General features: G+C 40.9%; 1 protein-coding gene across 1 annotated transcript in view; it reads right to left on the reverse strand.

Moving 5' to 3' along the window:
• Window positions 1–20,367, reverse strand: part of KIAA1671 (KIAA1671 ortholog) — a 149,383-nt gene that overhangs the window by 115,629 nt on the left and 13,387 nt on the right. The gene's annotated exons all lie outside the window — the stretch shown is intronic.

A 20,367-nucleotide genomic window follows, 5' to 3' on the forward strand; every position in this document is an offset into this window, starting at 1 on the left:
TCTGAAGAGACCACCGTGCTCACACGAAAACCGTGACCTCTTCACGGTTTACATTGCAGGCTGTTTCTCAGCAGGTGTGCAATGCAATTACAGCCTCAACACACTGTCAACGCTACGAGGATGTAAATACATCTTATAACTGCTATTGGTATGATAGTGTCCAATTTAAACAGTTAAGAGGTCATAGTTCTGGTATGTAACAGACTCTTCAAAAAACTGATCAGCAGGGGTCCAAGGCCCCACTAATTGCTTACAACTTTATATTCTAAGGATAAGTCATCAATAAAAAAAAACAGCTGGAGAACTCCTAGAAAGTTAACATGAAGTACTAGCATTTCCTTCTTTAAAGGGGTTGGCCACTTTCAGACCAATATTGACAAACAAATGTACAATAAAAAGATATACAATTTTCCAATATACTTTCTGTATCAATTCCTCACGGTTTTCTAAATTTCGGCTTGTTGTCATTCATTCTGTTACTTCTAGAGCTGTCTGAATATTGTGCTGTGACTGTAACGAGCAACACCTGTGTGCTCATCACATGACCATGGACCGTAAATCACATGACCAAGGTCAGACTTTTATCCTCTAGAAGTAACAGAATGAATGACAGCAAGCCGAAATCTAGAAAACCGTGAGGACTTGATACAGAAAGTATATTGGAAAATTGTATATCTTTTTATTGTACATTTGTTTGTCAATATTGGTCTGAAAGTGGCCAACCCCTTTAAGGAGTGATCTGGTTTTGTTCAAGAAATATAGAAAATATGTGCAAAATATGTCAGAAACAACACTTTATAATGTATATTCCAATTCATAAGCTTTATGTACATAAGACTGGAAAACCAAATACAATGAGAAGCTCCAATAACTTTTTGCATCCTTCAATAAGTGCCGTTCCATTGATTCTGGTTCACTTAGATTTTTTTTCTCTTGTCCCCACCACTCCTTTGTATTGGAATTGGTTATGTTAATTTCAGCATCCAATATGCTAATTAGACTGTCTACTGTCAGATGGGCAGTCTCTGACTTTTTCCACCCATGACCTGGGCGGAAAACCTGATAGTATATAGGGTTCTAAAATGAACAGAACAGATTGTTGAGGAATGGTGGGGGCTAGAGAAAAAATTCTAACGTTCAGGAATCAGTGATGCAGAGCTTACTGAGAGAATAGATTTGGAGCAGGTGGAGGTGGTGAAAGGTCCTTTTTAAATAAATACTTTGAATATGCCACCATCTGTTTTTCAGGTCTCTTCAAAAGTATTGTGGTGTTTTGATATCAGTTTTAAACTTTGACTTTATATAGTACTTTATAACAAGTGTAGCACTAGAAAAGGTGCTATTTTAGTGTAGAGAATTAGATTCTAACTCAATGCCAGATATGTAGCACTCTAACTATAATTAAGAAACGCTGAAGACTAATATGTTTGCTAGCTAATAATAAGGGGTGGCTTCATTTGGATAACAATATCTTAGCCTGCTTGTTCCCCATGATACACCTGATCACAAAGGGTCCCAACTTTAGAAAGCTTTTATGATCAGCTGGTATAACCAGTAGAACAACTTTGTGGACACTCATTTTCTCTGTAGTGTGGTTGCAAAGGAAACAAAGAAATGCAGGTACTCTCAGATATTCATAGCCCAGTTACTAATAATGTAGCAAGACCTAACAAAGACCCAACAGGGCTCAGGATAAGTACAATATATAAAGTGCAATTCATGTTGAAGACCCACTGAAAAACTAAAGAACATTCACATACAATATAATAATCCTCATACTACTAAAGGCATTACTTTATTACACCTTTTATGTTCCTAAGTGCCATTTTTACAAGTTATTAATGCAATATTGCGTTGACTATAAATTGTCACCATGCCTAAAAGCCAAATACTATGTAATTTACACATAATTAACAGGGAAGTTAATAAATGCTGTGAAATGTAATACATACATCAAGTACATTGTCTGGCTCACAGAAAGCACAAAGCCAAGTACAAGTGGAGAGACATAAAAAGGCCACACCTAATGCAGCTGTACATAAACCAATATATCAAAGGAAAGATATAATTTCGCACCATTACTAAACTGCTGATTGTTACATGGCCTAAAGAGAGATAAAAGTGTATCTAACCTTATATTAAACATTTGGCAATGGATCTGCTGCATCCAGAGAATAGATAAGGGTCTGATTATTGGGGTTACACATAAATCTATGTCATTCTAGTAAACTATGAATGGAAGTGATACATCCAGACTCTCACTCCATTTAACCATGAAAGACAAGAAAGCCCTGTTCTAGTGATTGTTGGAGTCCAAGAGTGAGACCTTCAGATATTTCTTATGACCCTACTCTTTGGGCAAATGAAAAACTATTATGTTGGGACAACCACTTTATATACTAAGGCGGCACCTATAACCCCATGTATCCAAAGGGTCTCCATACAGGACTGTATATTCTCAAAGTGTCAGTACTCTTGGGAGGGAATACCACCATAATGCAGCATGCAATAAATCATTTAACAGATTTCAAATAAATCTGTGATGAAGAAACCCTGTATGGCATATGAAATATGTACATTATAGGTGGTGCCATAATACAGATTCATGTAACTCAGATCCATAATATGGCTGAGTGAATGTAGCTTCAGAAAAACACCGGCTGGGGACGGATCAAGCAGCTTTATTTATCAGAATTACCCCCATCTCATAAAAATGTATGGACCACTGAATAAACACTTTTATTTCTTGTGTCCCCCCTTCTACCCAATAGATGGTAATTTTTTGTGAGCAGGGCCCTCACTCTTATTGTGTAAACTTATAATTTATTGCTCTGTAATGGTGCAGATTATATGTGAAACCTATGATTTGTAAAAGGGCAATAAAATATGTAGGTGGTATATAAACAAAAAACATATTAATACTATATTCTTTACTATGGTGCTATCTAGGAGACATTTCTAGACACGTACTCATCTGTAGAAAAAACTAAAAAAAAAAATAAAAAATAAAAAATAAAAAAATAAAAAAAAAAAAACACCGTATGCCAACATCTTACTTTTCATCAATCAATGTGTGGTAGCAGGCATATATGATCTTAAAACATATTGGCTGTGTTTTCTAGATTGGTTTAAGTGCACTATTTGTAATGGTAATTGATCTTCTTTCCTATTTCTGAGAAATTCAATCATGCTTAGTGTATCTATAATAAGGCTTCCCATGTAAGTGAATGGATGTGCCACGGACATAAATAAAGAGGCTTCTCTTTAGATGAAAGACAGCAATGATGGTAACTGAAATCCAGTGCCGAAAACTGATCAGAGTTAACCATTACTGGCAAACTTTTCAATATACTGAAGCATGTGACCTGAAGCTGCAGATTATCCCAAACCAGGTCACACGAAAAGCAACTCCGATTAGATCCACATAAATTTCTAAATATTTGTAATTCGGAGTATAGCGCTTCACTGTCATATCTTCAATCTTATCCCTTCATCCAAATTTTATGTTAGATAATGGCAAGTGCATTCACTGAAGCCATGCATAAAAACTAGCACAGTGGCAAAAGGAAAAAGCGAGGTTGCTCCTGGCAGTCACTCAGGTGCCAGGATTTTGAACTATTTTTAAACCTGACCCCATTGTGTGTTCTTATTATACAGCTTAAGCTTTTATATTACGCAAAGGAAAAGAAAAGAAAACAAATGCCTTTGATGCTTTCTGTCAAGTTTCAAATGTAACCAAACTGAAAACCAAAGACGTATTAATAACGATAACAAAATAATATTCTGTATCTCTACAATACATGGTAATGTTTTATAGGGGGATCTCTAAATGTAAAGAGTACCTGTTTTATTTGTGATGGGTCTGTAGTTTGATGATGATTAGTGGTCACAGTCATATCAGGCAACATAGAAGTATACGCAGAAGAGAGAGGAGGAGGAGGAGGAGGAGCCAAGAAAGTGAGAAATCGCCAAAGGCACTAGTTGCTACAGACAACAGTAATATTTCTAGCACTTTTATAAAAAAACAAAACAAAAAAAAAAACTTGCAAGTCTTCAGTAGGTGATACTGAAGACTTGCAAGTTTTTAGGTTTTTTTTATATTTCATACCCACTGGTTAACACGGTACAAAAACAAACATTTTCCTTAGCACTTTTATAGCAGTTATAGCATAGACTATAATAGGGTCAACGTAGTTTCCACCCAAAAAGGATGAAAAAAAGTGCTGATTGCAACGCATTTCTCTTCACATTCTTCAAACAAGGAAGGGAACGGAATCCCTGTACAGAGAGCCAACGCTGATATGAACCCAGCCTAACAGTTACTCTTTGAGAGAACCTGCCAAAAGCCATATTTTTCTTCTAGTTACCTCCATAGCACGAAATTTAACCTAATTGGGTTTTTGAGTTGGGCATATGACGGTAAGGAAAGTTAAAGAAGTAGTAACCCATTAATTCTATATTGTTTCCAGCATCACAATTGCAGTCCTCTGTTAATATCTGATCACTTAGATGTAGCAGTGACATGGTCATATACCCTTATCATTGGCCTTGCTGGTCCTCTACGGTTAACCAATGAGACTAGCAATTGGTTGAAGTGGTGACGTGGGCATAAGGCACAATACTGCAGCCAAGCAAACAGAGACTGGTAGAGAACACCAGAGACAGAGGGGAATAAATGGATAGGATATACTTTTTATCATTTTATCACATTCTCTCCCACCACCACCACACACCCCTCCCTCAAGTGTAGGGTTCACATAGACACGCTGTGGAAAAAGGTTGGACTTACAAGTGTCTTGAGGTTTTACCCCTGCAGTAATCAGAATAAACCTATCATTAAAGAGGTTTACCATGTTATAATAATGATGTTGTATTCTATATTAAAAAAAAGTTCAGGGTAGCTGAGGTGAAGAACATTATGTCTGGTAAACAATAAAGGAGATATAATTCTCTCTGCAGCCCCACAACTCCTTCAGTGAGGTCTGGGACTGAAATCCCCACTGATTTAATAAAGGAGGCCTATCCTAAGGATAGACACTCAATATCATAGTCCCAGGAACCCTTCTGTAGGTACAAAAGTATTCCCTTCTTTCACTAATAATAAAATGTATACCGCTGCTAACAGGTAAGTACATACAGTCTACTGCAGGTTGTTGTAAGTCTTCTTTCTAAAGAAGTTTCATATCCTAGAATGGGCACCAATGAGGTTCTTATTCTATACAATAATAGTACAATAATTGATCAGATTTTATGCTGGTTCCCAGTCTTATCCTGTAGAATGAAAATAGCAGCTCTCTATTTAATGTATAGATTAAAAGGTCTCCATTAGATAAAGAGATTGCACTAAGAATCGCATAATGTCCTTAATTTCAGAGAACCCTTTAATATGTCTTGACTACATAAAATTGCGTTTTACAAACCCACTACATATGATAATAATGTATATGCAAAGATTGCTCACAAACTAGTTTCTCATTGACACGGCCATTGACTTTTAGCACTACCATATCTTAATAACTTTATTATTTACTAAGAAAGATTTTCAACAAGGAACTTCAGTGAACACTAACTGTGAACTTTAGATTTTAACACTGTGTGGGTGTGTAGGCCAGAGGATAAATCACTTACTGAAAAAAAGCAATTCTATAGGATGGCTTACATATAATAAAGCAAAGTATGAGCCTCAACAGGTTAGATAACATGTTTTGTCAGCTGACTAGAGCTCAAACTTGCATAAGGAATGAGAATATAACACTACACCCACAGAATCACACATGCAGTATATACACATCATACACACCAATCAGCCATAATATTAATACCTGGAAGGGTTAAAAAAAAACAAAAAAAAAAAAAAAACACACACACAACATTGTGCGGTATCAGACTGCACACCAGACCAATCCACCAGTGTTTTCATTCTAACTGACCAGTCCGTTACTGGCTGAGCTTTTTTTGCAGGTAAACCTTAAAAATGCACGGTAAGGGGGTGTTCACACAAAGGAATTTGACACTGCAGTTAAGATGGAATCTACCTAAAATTCCACCTGAAATCCGACTCCCATTCATTTCAGGAGAGATCGTAGCTAGTGCAAAAAACAAGCATAATGCTCGTTCTTCAGGCAGATTTCATCTGAGATCTACCACTGAAATAAACAGGAGGTGGAAAGTACAGGTTTTCCATAGGCCTGGATTTTGATGCTGGATTTGACGGAGAATTTGTGAAAATCTGCTAGCAGAATTTGGCTCTGCCCAATAAAGGCAAAATAATATACGAGGCACTATGTCCGTGTTGGTTTTTGACAAGCAGAAGAAAAAAAAAAAATCTTTTTCAAATTCCAAAAGCAGAAATTTTCTGCTTGACAAATTCAGCATCATATTCCATGTGTGAACACCCCCCTACCCACTAAGGCCACATTCAGTCCCGAGGCTTCCAATGGAAGTGAAATGCCAATTAATTTCAGCAGTATTAAATTACTGGCTGCACAGATCTGTTGTTACACGCACCCAGTAATAAGACATATGAATTTAATCTGCCCATCACTAACTGGGTTCGGGGGATATTGTCACTCCTTAGGGAGAGACCACCATATAGGTGTGTGGAGACTTGTTAAGCCTTTAGCACTCCACTTTGCAAGGAACTATGGGAAGAATATGCAAATCTGCCTTCCATGATGTAATTAGGAAGACAGTTGCTGCCTCATTGTTGCAAACCAATAGAGGGCGCTCACCGAACCCTGTCTAAGCCTCTCACCTCTACCAGGTTATAGTCCTCTCTACATCGGGCTGAAGAGATCCAACCAGATCGAAACAGCTGTCCTCGATTGAGAGACTATACCTGGTATTAATCCCAGCGTCATTGCTAAACAAAGGCCTCTTGGAAGGTCGGGCATGAGGCTAAAGGGAGCAGCCATTATTGGGTTATTTCACTGGAATCCTGTCTTAAGACAGGCTTGCACATTCCAGTGAGCGCCCTCTATTGGTTTGCAACAATGAGGCAGCAACTGTCTTCCTAATTACATCATGGAAGGCAGATTTGCATATTCTTCCCATATATCATCACTAACTGAGAAGTGAAAATGCAGGCAGCCTGGGGACTGGATGTGGCGATACCTGCATCCCAGTACATTTTGTTTTGTAGATTGTGAGCCCCATATAGGGATCACAATGTACTTTTTTTCCCTATCAGTATGTCTTTGTAGAATGGGAGGAAATCCACGCAAACACGGGGAGAACATAAAAACTCTTTGCAGATGTTGTTCCTGGCGGGATTTGAACCCAGGACTACAGCGCTGCAAGGCTGTAGTGCTAACCACTGAGCCACTGTGTTGCCCCATGCATCCCAGTACATTGTGTGCCACCCTTAACCTGTAAAAATATACATCAGGTAAAAAGTTAACTAGCACTAAGTGAAAACAAGGCGGTGACAGTACAGTGGGTATCTTCACACTAACAAGTGATATACAGAACATTAACATGTTTTAAAGGCAACTATAAAGGGGTGTGTGGGACAGCAAGTGAACTGTTAATTCTCAAAGTTTGTGTGCTATAAACAGGAAAAATAGTCAAGGTTAAAAGGGGTTGATCAAGAATATTTTCTTCATTGACTACCCTTAGGATATGCCATATTTGATTGGTGGGGTGAAGACAACATCAAGAGGAGCTGAACTTCAGTAACTATATCCGACCACGGTACAGGGCATGGGGTCATCAACTTCCACCATTTAGAGATTTAAGGCCTAAGGATAGGGCAAAAAGAAACATTTCTGGAACAAACCCTTTAAAGAACTGAATTAATATAATGGCTGACGACTAGGGCAGTGCATTCAGAATGACAGGTCTTGTGCTGTGGTTCATACCTCCCAAATGTGGTTCAAAAGGAAGAACAACTGGTGAACTGGTCACAAGGTTTTGGGCAGTAAAGGCTCATTGATATGTGTGGGGAACGAAGATCATGACCTTCTCCAACCATGACATCAATCTCCCCCCCATGTGACTATTGCAGCCAATCACTGTCCTCAGTAATCAGTGCGTCGGTCATGTCGTCTGTGTAGAGAATCTCTTCAGCAGTGCCTTAAAGAGGACCTTTCATCACCTCCACCAACTCTTTGCATCTTTCAATAGGCAAAGCTCCACAAATTCCAGCACAGCTGGAATTATTTCTCCAACCTCCCATTGTTCTCGAGCAATTAATTATTAGTTTTAGTACACAATATGCTAATTAGGTCCTCAAATGTCAAATGGAAGGTCTTTGGATGACTGCTTCTACCTGGTTCTAGTCACCTGACAATTATGGCAAACAGTTTGCTATTTAGATTATGCAATAACAGCACTCGTTGCTCAGGAATGGTGGGGTCAGAAAAAACTTCCAACGGCACCAGAATCAGTGGAGCACCTATTGAAGGATGCAAAAAGCTGGAGTTGAAAGAGGTGGTGAAGTTTCCTCTTATGGGTGAGTTCACACGGAGGAAAGTGGAGCGCAATCTGGCACGTATACACGTGTCGGCAGATTGCGCTCCGCAAAAGCTCCCATTCATTTCAATGGGAGTGAGGATCGTAGACGCGGCGTTATTTTGCGGCCGCAAAATCACGGCCGCAAAATAGCGCCGCGTATACGATCCACGCTCCCATTGAAATCAATGGGAGCGTATACAGCCCACAAAATCTCATGCAGCGTCTACGTGCCACATCACGCGGCACTTTACTCCGTGTGAACTCACCCTTAGACTACCACACATGACCAATAAGTACAGGGACTGATTGCAGTGGCCACATGGAAACCAGTCATTGATGGAGACAGCACTAGAGTAGTGTGGATCCTGTGTTTTGGACAGGACAAAAAAAAAAAAAAAAAAAAAAAAAAAAAAAAAGGAAGCCCGTGCCATTTAATGTCCTGTCTTAGCTTGTTAAAACAGTAAATTTGCCAAAAAAAAAATAAAACTGTACCTTTCAACTGGACGCATGGTATATGTCAGAAGCAAATGTGGTTGTATGCTGTCCAAAGAATAACTGCTGCTTAAAAGTCACAGTATACTGTGATCAGCTTACAAATTGCTGCTTGCACAACCTGAACTTGAGCTGCCGCTGCGAAGACTCTCTGAACTTTAAGCAAGTGAGGTGTGGTGAAGAATGTTGAGCTGAGCTCCACATGACTCACTGACCTTGACAAGAAAAGCAACTTGCACTTGTTGTCAGGTAAAATAAACAATAGACAATCTGAATGGGGAGACCCATTTACGGGATCTCAAAGTCCTCTGGGGGTGCTGAGGCACAGACAGACAAGGAAACTGACCCCAAACGGTTTATGAATAAACTACATCTAAACAATTGTAAAAGACAAGCTTACAAGTTCAGTTTGCCGATGCAGTCAAAACTGAACCCCCATGACCATTAGTTGTACAGGGTGTCAGCTGTATGAGACAGTCAGACTATGTGGTCTTACCCTAATGATGGTCTCCCAATGTAAGTGCACAAAACTGTCTATTCATACAGTCATATTATTGTTGTCATATTGTTACATGTAAATGGTCAACTCTCCAACCTTCCCAATAAGCTGCATTGTTAGCATAATTCATGTATGCACCAAAGAGATCAGGGTATCATTTTTTTGGTTTTTTTAGAGATATTTGAATTCTGAATTAGTTCTGGTTTTGAAAATCTGAAATGTCCATTAAACGTGCATCCATCTATAAACAGCTCTGCGAAGCTCGATGGTACATTTCTCCAAACAAGTTTATTACAGTAGCGTGACTCCATTAGAATATATGAATGACATATGGCAGAATGTCTAAGAAATATGCTGCAAATGTAAATTTGATTGAGTGCCGGTCAGTGATTCACACTATGACTTATCCATGGACTCCCTTATGAATATTAAAAGAAAAACAGATTAAAGTGAATTAAATCACCCTCACATGTACATTGACACACTGCAAAATGTTTATTCAGACACGTGCCCATTTGTTGAAACGCACAAATCCAAAAAATAAGAGCAACTAGCATTGGCAATTTTTTTATTTTATTTTATTTTTTTTTATTTTTTTTTTGGGGGGGGGCACATGGCACTTTTTAAAAAACAAATTTAAAAAAAAAAAAAAAAAAAAAAAAAAAAAAAGAGGACAATGGGACTCCTGAGGACTATCGGCTACTTTCTTCAGTTCCAACTTCCATGAAAAAAGAATGGGAGTACATCTGTCTGACCATTCAGGTCAGGGAGTAAAATTACTCCATTGTCATGATTAGTGGGGGGAACCAGTGGGCAGGCCACCGATTCACATCTTATCTCCTTAGGGTGCATTCACACGAAGTATATGCTAAACTGATTCTGAACATAAAACACGTTCAGAATCAGCGCGTACAAAGCAGATCCCATTCATTTCAATGGGAGCCGGCATACGAGCACTCCCCATTGAAATGAATGGGCTGCTTTTTTCCCTACTGGTTTCAATGTGATACGCGCATATAGGTTTACATTCAGGGGGTCCCCAAGCAGACTCTCCAAATAGAAACCCACACACAGATGTTAACCAGGCCTAGCTTTACCCAAAGATGGTCCCAACTCTGACTCCACAGCCCTCGTAGTAGCACCAGTACAAGGTGCTGTGATTAGGTATATAACCAATTTACTGCAGCTTAAGTTTAGATACTAGAAAACTGCATACATCTATTAATAATAACTTTATTTACATAGCGCTAATATATTCCACAGCACTTTACTAAGCCAGAGGGTACATGAACAGGCAGTATTTGACATCACAATGTGACAAAGAAATTAACTTATCAAACAACAGTGAGGCCCTGCTCATGAGAGCTTACAATCCATGAGGAAGTAGGGAGTGCATGGAGTGCCAGGTAATATCTAAATGGAGGGGGGGGTCAGGATCTGAGGAATAGAGTAGGAAGGATGGTTTAGGATAAGAATGTTGGCTTAGTGTGCAGAAATGTAGAACAATGTGATCAAGTTATGTGATAAACCTGCCTAAATGGATGTGATTTTAGGGCAGTTTGGAAGCTGGCGTATTTGGCCATTAATCTGATCGTCTGGGGTAAAGGGTTCCAGACCACTGGTGCAGCTCGAGAAAAGTCTTGGAGAGGGGAGTGTGATGTTCGGATAACAGATGATACAAGTCTAAGGTTATTGGCAGAACAGAGAGGACATAGATGGTGACGATGGTGGAGATGTATAACTTTGTAACGCTACTTGTGTAAACTTTCAAAGTAGTGTTAGATTATTTTCAGAAAAGGTTTTTTTTGCATGAGCATTAAACACCTTTTTGTTAAACCAACAAATGTATAGTGGATGTTTCCAAATCTCCCCAACAGCAGATTTCTAAATGCCCAATTCCTTATTCTTGCTTAGTAGGTCATAGCCAGAGGAGGCTTGCAGAAGTTTATGCCTCTCTCCCCATGAAGGAATAACATTTAAGGTGTGCACCAAATGTCCAACTAACGAGAAGTATTTTTGAAACAGCTTAGAATGGTGCACGAAAATAAAAGCCATCCTTACATTACCGATCGCTGACTACTATATTTCTGACACTGCTAGATTCCCCCAAAATTCCTGATACAGCGATAACATCCTAACACAGAGATAGGTTACCGCTGCAGCCAAATGCTGTTTGCAGCAGTGGCCACTTACAGCCTGCGATTGGCTGAAAATGTCAGGGTATCATCGCAGCAGCAGGAAATAGATTCCAATGCCGGCAGAATAGTCTTAGAGTGGAAGGGCATTGTAATCGGCGAGTATGCCTTCCCTGAAATTGGTTGAAAAATTATTTTTATTCACTAGATAATCCTTTAGGCTATCTATGGAATATGTTGGATAAAAGGGCTATTCCCATATAATAAAGTGATTGCATATCACTGGCATGCAATAAAATTCATTGGGGTTTTAACACACTCAAAGATCCTGAGTATGAAGGGGCTGCAGCACTGAAACTCAGAATCATTGGGGTTACTGGATGTTGGACCCAGTGATAGGCCATCACCTTACCAGATGGAATAGCCCTTAAAAATAAACCTGTGAAGACAGCAAACAAACACAGGAACAAAAAAGTGAGACATACATTTTAAAATAGGCAAAGCACACATTTGCCTAGCTCTGCAGTATTGATGTATTAACATCTATATACATGAATAAACGTAGGGCTACTATATATGAAGTCAGTATGGCAGACACAGTACTTTCCAGTATATTATTTGTAGCACATTACAGGGGTATTTCCACAATGAAATATATGCCACCAAACCTTAAAATGTCTCTTAAAAATAAAGGGTCCATAGTACCTTCATATTTTTCTAAATACAGTAACACTGGAATTACATCCTGGTTTTATTAATAATTTTGGCACTTCTTTGGTGGTCTGTGCAACAGAAACAGAAAGAGCTGCTGTAGATTTCAGGTATTACTGATGACAGTCATGTATATCCATTGTATAGTGGTTGTACTTGTATAGCAGCTCAGACACATTCATTTGAATGTGACCAAGTTGCCGTATGGCCATATGACCAATGGATGTGATGGACAACCGTTTTAATTAGTGGAGAAGCTGAAGTGCTTGCTTCAACAATGTGGCCTCTTCAATATCAGATCAGAAAGAATCTGACATTCAGGACCCCACCTGTCAGCTGTTTGAACACTTACCCTAAGGACAAGTCTTCAATATCATAATCCTGGAAAGCCCCATTGAGGTCCGGTTCACATCTGCATCCGGGCCATTCCGTTCCCCTCTCTGCATGAAAAATGCGGAGAGAAAAGTCCTGCAAGTAGCTTATTTCTCTACGCATTTTTCATGCAGAAACCAATTATAGTCTATGGGGTCCGTGCATTTCCTCAGGTAACTTCTTTTTGATGCAGATTAGGTTTCTGTTCGGGGGGTCCCCAAGTGGACTCCCCGAATATAAACCCATGTGCAGATGTGAACTGGGCCTAACTTGTCACCTTTTTATTTATTTAGTTTTTAATAGGAATGCTGAAGGATCCCTAAACACACGCAAAAAAAAAACAAAAAAAAAAAAACACACCTAATCTTTCCCTGATCCAGTTTCTAGCATAGGCAGGCCATGTCTTCTGTTTACAGGTCTCCAGGCTGTATGTGCCAGGTGACCACAGCCGCCAATCACAGGCCTCAGTGATCTCCTCTGCTGAAATAGCAAGTCATAACCAGTCGCACACTGTTTGTGAGAAAGTTAACGCTAACGCCTGTGACTGGCTGCAGAAGTCACTGACCACAAGCAAGATGTCACTTGTAACTTCAGCCAAGGGACCTGTATACCAGACCTGATGCTGGAAACTTAAGGCCAGGGAGAACGAATAAGTAAAGAGTGGGCAAAGTTGTTTTTTTTTTTTCTTTTTATAAATGATTATGGCCCCTTCAGCAGTCCTATTAAATTTAAAAAAAAAACAAAAAACCACAGCTTGCAAAACCCAGACTGCGCATGCTACTAAATTTCAGTCCGCAGATAACATCTTTATAGGTTTTAAAAAAAAAAACAACGGACACTCCAGTAACCCCATTATAGTCACTGGGGTCTGCGGGCACAGTGTTTGGAGCCCAGTCACCTACCCAGACCAGTCAAAGTGGGATTCCAGCCCAACAGAGAACTTCCACCTGGAGTTCTGCAAATACCTGCTCCATGTCCATCGCAACACCTCCAACATGGCCTGCAGGGCAGAGCTAGGCAGACTCCCCCTATGGCTCACCATGCAGAAGAGGGCGCTAGCTTTCCAGGCACACATCCAAGGGAGCAAGCCCGACTCCTACCACTACCAAGCCTGGCTAAGCCACCTGAGCAAGCCAGACACCCCCCAACCAAACAACAGCCAACCACCAAACCAAAAACACCAACAGATGATAACCAAGGCCAAAATAAAGGCGACCACAGAGACAAACAGAGAGCAGTACATTGAAGAATGGAGAAACGAAATAAATAACTCCAAGAAACTCACAGTGTACCAATCCCTACAAAGGAACTACACCATGGCCACCTACCTGGAGAGAATACGCCACCCCAAACACAGACAGACCCTGAGCCGGTACAGACTGAGCGCCCACAACCTAGAGATGGAGACTGGGCGACACAGGCAGACGTACAAGTCACGGGAGAACAGACTGTGCCAGCACTGTGACCAGGGGGTCCTAGAAGACGAGACCCACTTCCTGCTACACTGCACCAAATACTCAGCTGTGAGGGCCGTCTACTACCAAAGACTCTCTGCCCACATCCCAGACTTCACATCTGCAGACGAGAAGAGGAAACTCTACATCCTACTGGGAGAAGAAGAGGCCACTGTGGAGATCGCTGCCCAATACGTGTCCAGCTGTCACCAAACAAGAGGAAGATGAGACTCCACGGACTGTTATACCCCAAACCCCCCACCCCCATATAGCGGTCGCCAACGAAGAGGAAGATGAGACTCCGAGGACTGTTATACCCAAAAGAAACCCCCACACACCCTCATACCCACCACTCAACCACCCGAATCCAACTCTCCCCACACACACACACTTTACTAGCTTTGGCAATGCCAAATATCTATTCAGACGTGCCAATAAAACTTGTTTGATTTGATTTGATTTGTGTATCCACCTCTCCATTGTTCATGTCACTGGGTGTGAATCTAACCTCACATGCACATATATTTAGTTTATTAAGTTTTAGTTTATTTGGGGGGGGGGGGGGGTTATATAGTGCCATCATTTTCACGGTGCTTTACCGAGATATTGTCATCACTGTCCCAAGTAGAGTGCACAATCTAAATTCCCTATCATATGTCTTTGGAGTGTTCGAAGAAAACCAGGGTATCCAGAGAAAACCCAAGCAAACATGAGGAGAACATACAAACCTCATTCAGCTGTATGGCTGGATTCAAACCCAGGGCTCCAACCCTGCAAGGCAACAGTGCTGACCACTGAACCAATATATTTGCGTATCTACATATAGCGTTTGTTTTCACAAGGAGATTTTAGCTCATATTCTTTTCTCCTCCTGCAAGCATTCAATTCCATCTTTCAGAAAGAGAAGATTTTAGGAGGAACACACGGCTAAAGTAAACTCGTGTCAATGAAAGCTAATAATATAAATAAGTGAAAATGGAAACCTATTGCACTTGTTTTGTATATTGTTTTTATGTAAACCCTCAAATGTACAGCACCATGGAAATACGTGGAATTAATAGTGCTCTATCTATAAATAAATAAAAAGATTATTAACTACAGAAAGTTTCAGATAGTACCTACTCGTTTGTATTCTGCACTGCCTATCATGTGAAGCTTCAATAAGGTTTGCCAGAAGTGCTAATATACAGTGATATACAATATGCGTGTACTAAGATATAACCATCCATACACACAACAAGAGTGTTAGAAAAACACTAAGTACAAACACTGATATTGTCAGAATCTTTCAAGAATGATAAAAGAAATCAATTCAAAATAAGCAGTGTGGGAATAACAAATCTTCTAATTTGATGCCATTTCTGGCCGTATTTGACATTCAAGCTGATTCAATGCGGACTCTTGAGCTTTGGGGCAAGAGCCAAATCTTCCCAGTTTCTCAGGCCCTGTATCCAAGTTGTGAAACAGAAAGTGCAGCCTCTCTCCAGATCTCATGTAGTACAACAATGAATGTAACCATTTAGCATTTACACGATCGGGAACAAGTTGTGAAGCACAAATTTATATTACATACAAGTTAAAGCAGATAAAAAGAAAAAGATTTGAAAAAAAAGCAAAAAAAAACAAAAATCACAGGATGTGGCACAAGAAGGGAACGCTTTGAAATCATTATGCACTTTAGACTTGAAGGAGTCAAGTTTCAGACATTATTTATTGGCCTGAGGCCTGGTTTACAAATACAAAGACTAGGTGCAAAATTGGTGGGAGGGGGCGAGAGCTGCCAGTGCAGGGACAGATCATCTCATTCAGGCACAGAGGAATAGGCCGCTGGCTGACTAACCCCTTAGTTGCAGGTGAAGAGGCATATACTAAACAGTATTGGGTTGTGATAAACTCTGTACTGCCTATTCAGACTATACATATGGCATGAGGAATAACTTAAAGCCCCCACCCCCAGCCTCAATGCAGCATATCCCCCACTTCCTTGGTGGCAGAAGGTCTAGAGGTGACTGCTGCTTCTGTACCCTCCCCATTACTAGGCTTCAAAGCTATGCTAATAAGTCACGATGGATTTGTTGTTTCTAGTTTATTAAAGTTGCAAATATACAGAAAGTTTGTGTGTTTGTGTTATACACTATATTCTAAAATTATACATATCTCTTATGTCATCTGTTCCGTTTCAGCAAATTTTTTTTTTAATATTAACTACATCTTACAAAAATGTACCATTGTATGTATGTCAGCGTATCTTGTTATTTTCAGGACTTCAGGTCAGCAATCGGCAACAGAAAAAAAACATTTATCTGTTCAGAGGATCGAGGATTAGAGCTTTAGGGTGCATGCACACTACGTAACGCCGGGCGTGTATGAGAGCCGTACACGCCGGCGTTACAGCAGGGCTGCCGAACACTTCCCATTCACTTCAATGGGAGCGCTCGTAAACGCCGCTGTTACGAGCGCTCCCATTGAAGTGAATGGGAAGTGTTCGGCAGTCTGCTGTAATGCCGGCGTGTACGGCTCTCATACACGCCCGGCGTTACTCAGTGTGCATGCACCCTTAAGCATCTGAGAATAGCAGCGAGGCAGAAAAGTGATAGCTGGGACTGGAATGAAAAACAGGTTAAGCCAGGAGACTAGACACTTAGGAAGGTACGTGATTTCCAGAGTTGGTGGTCACAAGAATTGAATCCATATGATCAAAATCCATACTTCAGCTGACCTTCTTACAAACTATATTCATTGGTCTCTGGAAAACTGGACAGATGGCACATGGATGGCATCCATATGCAGTCAGCGTTTTCCCACAGACTCTATTAAAAGAAATGATGAACCAAGCTGCAAAAACTGACCTGCTCCATATTTTGCAGTTTGGTCTGTAAAGGCTATGTATGCGTGTATAGGGCCTTACAAATGAATAGGTCCATATGCTCCCAGTTTTTATATATCTGTAATAACTGATAGCACATGGACCAAAACGTTTGTATGAAGCTTTAAATGGGGCTTAATAGGATCAGAAAAAAAATGGCAAAAGGGAGGATACACCATAAACACAACAAAAGAAACATTACTTAATGGATCAATTCCCTGCTTCTCTGGTGGTCCCTGTTGGCCATCACTGATTTTCCTGCAGCAGACAATGTGCTATACACCTATATGGGCACTGCAGTCATTCACTAGAATCAGCTGTATCATGCTATATAAACCAGCATCACCGAGGCCTGCGATCAAGTGTGTTTACAGTACCTCACTGATACATGAAAATAAGTAAAGACCAAGGAGGTGACTGTGATAGGTGAGTAAAATTTCTTCTGTTATTCTATGACTATCTTTTTTTTCCTAAATTTTTTAACATTTCAGAAAACCACTTTAGAAACAGCCATACATTATAATACAAGTGCTCTCTCGGGACTAATTCACACATCCAAATTTTGCAGATGTGTGATGCGCGTCATAATCACATGATCCTCCTTATTTAAAGGGATCCTATCAGTCAGACACAATTTTTTATAGGTACCACGTCGGAATAGCCTTAAGAAAGGCTATTCTCCTACCTTTCATCGTCTTCTCTACGCCGTCATTCGCCAACAATCACTGTTCTTGTCGGTATGCAAATTAGCTCTCTCGCAGCACTGGGGGCGTCTCCAATGCTGCGAGAGAACTCTCTCCAGCGCCACCTCCATCTTCTTCAGCAGGGTCATCTTCAGCCTCTTCTTCCGGCGGTGGCTTGCAACTTCTAGGCCTCGGGCAGAGCAGACTGGCCCACAGGCCACGAGAAAACGGACGCTTATAATACTGTGGAAGCAGCCATTTTCTCGTGGCCTGTGGGCCAGTCTGCTCTGCCCGAGGCCTAGAAGTTACAAGCCACCGCTGGAACAAGAGGCTGAAGATGACGCTGCTGAAGAAGATGGAGGCGGCGCTGGAGAGAGTTCTCTCGCAACATTGGGGACTCCCCCAGTGCTGTCTGAGCACTGGGGCCCACCCCCAGTGCTGCGGGAGAGCTAATTTGCATACCGACAAGAACTAGGATTGTAGGCGAATGGCGGCGCGAAGAAGACAACGAAAGGTAGAAGACAAATAGCCTTTCTTAAGGCTATTCCGACGTAGTACCTACAAAAAATTGTGTCTGACTGATAGGATCCCTTTAAGATCTGGTGCTGTCTGTGAAAAATAGATACATTTTGTTACTCATTTCCTATACTTTTCTATTTCTCTGGGTCTTTGAAAAATGGGGAAGCATCAGTACGTGTTTGAAATTTCCAAAAACTTTAATGGAGTTCTATTGTCTGCAAAATGGACCCAGATAAAATCTCTCTATTATTTTTCCATAGATCATGGGTCTATTAAAAATGACCACATGTCTGCATTCTGTTATTGGAATAAATGGGTGCGCAGGCAGATCTTTATGTATATGGATATCACACATCCTCAAAATGTGAGTAACCTCTTTAACTCCATAACCTCAGCACCTGGAACATGTTAGTGTAAAAGTGGTTTCTTACGTTAGTATTTTATCCTGTATTACAGGGTCCCTTAATAGTTTAGTCCCAGCTTGAAGCTACCCGGTTTAAGATATAGGACCTTACTAGAAACTAAATATATTAATACCCTTCATCTACAGGAAAAGCAGTTACCAGACCACAAGTAACAAAAAAAATGCAAAAGTCCTCCACCATACAAAACATTTAGTGACTGAATTCTTAAGAAAGTCAATATGCAACGAACTATGAATCTAGTTAATTATACAGTATCAATAATTATAGATAAAAGTAAAAATTTAGCACTTGATTTTGAAGCTAGAGTCTATAACTTTTTTTCCTTGACTCAGACTCCAAACAAAACTGATCCCAAACAGGACTCCACCGCCCTGGCTTCCACCAAACAACCATGTGCACATAGAATGGATAAAACATGGAAGGTATCTGTGCTTTACAATGGCTCATACAGTTCAATAAGTGAGGCTGGACTGTAAAACAGACCATAATACCCTGTTTCCACTAAAATAAGACATCCCCCAAAAGTAAGGCATGGGGAGGTTTTGTTAAATTGCCTAATATAAGGCACCCCCCCGAAAATAAGACATCCCCAAAAACACTGCAGCCGGCAGAACACTGTGCACGATGTTCCGTGTGCACAGGTATGCCGGCTGCTGCCTCTTCTGTGATACCACTGTTCCTGCTACTGTAAGATGAGCTGGGAAAGCATCGTATGCTGTGGGGAGTCCACTCTCCCAGCTTATCCCACAGCAGCCAGAACAGTAGTATCACAGCAGAGGAGGCAGCCAGCTTTCCTGTGCACACGGAGCACAGCGTTCAGCCGGCTCCAATGCCCACTAAGTGAGGCTCTCTGGCACCCGGAAGCCTCGCTAATCTCTGCTAAGCCCCACCAACCACTTCCACCACCGTGACCAACAGCAGCACCAGCGCTGCTATGAAGATGGGGAAGGTAACTAGCATACCTCCCCCCCACCACCACCTCTTGCACCACCTACAACCGTCAGTCATGCCGGCACTCCGTTAAGGAAGCGCCGGCATGACTGCCGATTGTCCCCCGCTCCAGCCGCTCCATAAGACATCCCCCGAAAATAAGACAGGTCATATATTTCGGAAGATAATTTAATATAAGACACTGTCTTATTTTCGGGGAAACAGGGCAAGACATGCCCTGAGTTTCTATGGGCCCACAGTCCCCACATAGGCCTTTACATGTCACATGTGTATGGGGCCATAGAAGTTACTGGGTCCTGACCAAAACACACAGTCATGGAGCCTAAACTTTTGTTTCCCATCAATCTCAAATGTTCCAACAGTCCCTAGTTCTCAGCACTGCGATACTCATACTCCACATAGTGGTCCTATGGAAGGATTCAATCATAGACCACTTTGCTCCTATAAAGTTCTGGAAAGATAAGTATAGGAAGCCAAAGCTGCAGGTTAATTATCCAAAGTACTGTGGACCATCTGTCACTAGGTCTGCGAAAGTAATGGGCTTTTCCGGCTTTGGAGAGGTGGTCAGAGTTAAGAGACAGGTTTCGGTTGGAATTTACTCCTGGGTAATTTTATGGTAACCCATGGAAACCCATCCAGACCTGATATATACATAGGTACAAAACGGGGGAAACCTTTGTGGAGAGACCGTATTTAATAGCAGCAAGCCAAAATGGGTGCTGCAGCGCTACATACATTGGACTAGACTAGACAGCCTTAAACTTCACCAGATTGTTCAAAGTGTCTAATGTGGTTTGATCTGGCAT

This window comes from Leptodactylus fuscus, chromosome 1 (genome assembly GCF_031893055.1).
Source record: "Leptodactylus fuscus isolate aLepFus1 chromosome 1, aLepFus1.hap2, whole genome shotgun sequence".
NCBI classification, from domain to species: Eukaryota; Metazoa; Chordata; class Amphibia; order Anura; family Leptodactylidae; genus Leptodactylus; species Leptodactylus fuscus.